Source organism: Penaeus monodon, chromosome 23 (genome assembly GCF_015228065.2).
Source record: "Penaeus monodon isolate SGIC_2016 chromosome 23, NSTDA_Pmon_1, whole genome shotgun sequence".
Lineage (NCBI taxonomy): Eukaryota > Metazoa > Arthropoda > Malacostraca > Decapoda > Penaeidae > Penaeus > Penaeus monodon.
The window spans coordinates 27,335,343-27,336,187 of record NC_051408.1 but is presented as its reverse complement, the minus strand read 5'-3'; the positions used below and the strand labels follow the sequence as shown (position 1 = coordinate 27,336,187).

The 845-nt window shown below is 51.2% G+C and overlaps 1 protein-coding gene across 1 annotated transcript in view; it reads right to left on the bottom strand.

Annotated features, from left to right (window-relative positions):
* LOC119587910 overlaps positions 1-845 on the bottom strand; it is a gene marked incomplete in the record, with an annotated part of 79,429 nt that overhangs the window by 31,995 nt on the left and 46,589 nt on the right.

Here is an 845-nt window from a genome sequence, read left to right as displayed (position 1 = left end):
AGCCAGCAATTGCACGGTTAACCTTTGGCTCGGATGCAGGCGCGTGTACCTGGATTTGGAAATGCTGGAAATGCTGGAAATGCTGCTCGTTACTTAGCAAATCTCTATTGTCTGAAGTCACTCGTGTGAAGATTCTGCCAACGGCGCTGACTTCAAATATACTTTCGTCTGACCTCCTTCTCACGGCTGGGAACGCTTCGGGGGAGAGGAGAGGAAGGAGCAAAGGGGCGGGGGAGTGAAGGAGAAGGAAAGAAAAGGAGAGAGGAGAGAAGGAGAGAGGGAAGGAGAGGAAAGAGGGAGGAGGGGAGGGGGTGAGAGGGGAGGGGGTGAGAGGGGAGAAGGAAAAGGGGGGATGGGAGGGGTGGGAGAGGAGGAGGAGGAGAAAGGAGTGAAGAAGGAGAAGGAGAGGGGAATTAGAGAGGAAGGAGAAAGAAGGAAGGAAGAAGGGAGGGGGTGAGAGAAGAGAGGAAGGAAAAGGAGAAAGGAGAAGAGAGAGGAAGGGAGGGCAGAGGAGGAGGCAGGAAGAAGAAAGAGAAGTGTGGACCAAGGAGAGGAGAGAAGAGAGATGAAGGAGGATGTGAAAGGAGATGGAAAACCAGAAAAAGTAAGAAGAGAAGGAGAAGAAGATGGAAAAGGAGGAGAAAGAGATGTCAAAGGAGGAAGGGAAGAAGAAAAGGAGAAAAGGGTGGAAGGTCAGGAGACGGAAGAGGCGGGATAAAGGCAAGGAGAAGAAAAGGGGGAGGCTGGTAATGAGGCTGAAGAGGGACATACGAAGAGGAATTGGAGAGAAACAAAACATAAAAAAGAAGCAAAGAGGAGGAGAAAATTAAAGCCCGCCCCCCCTC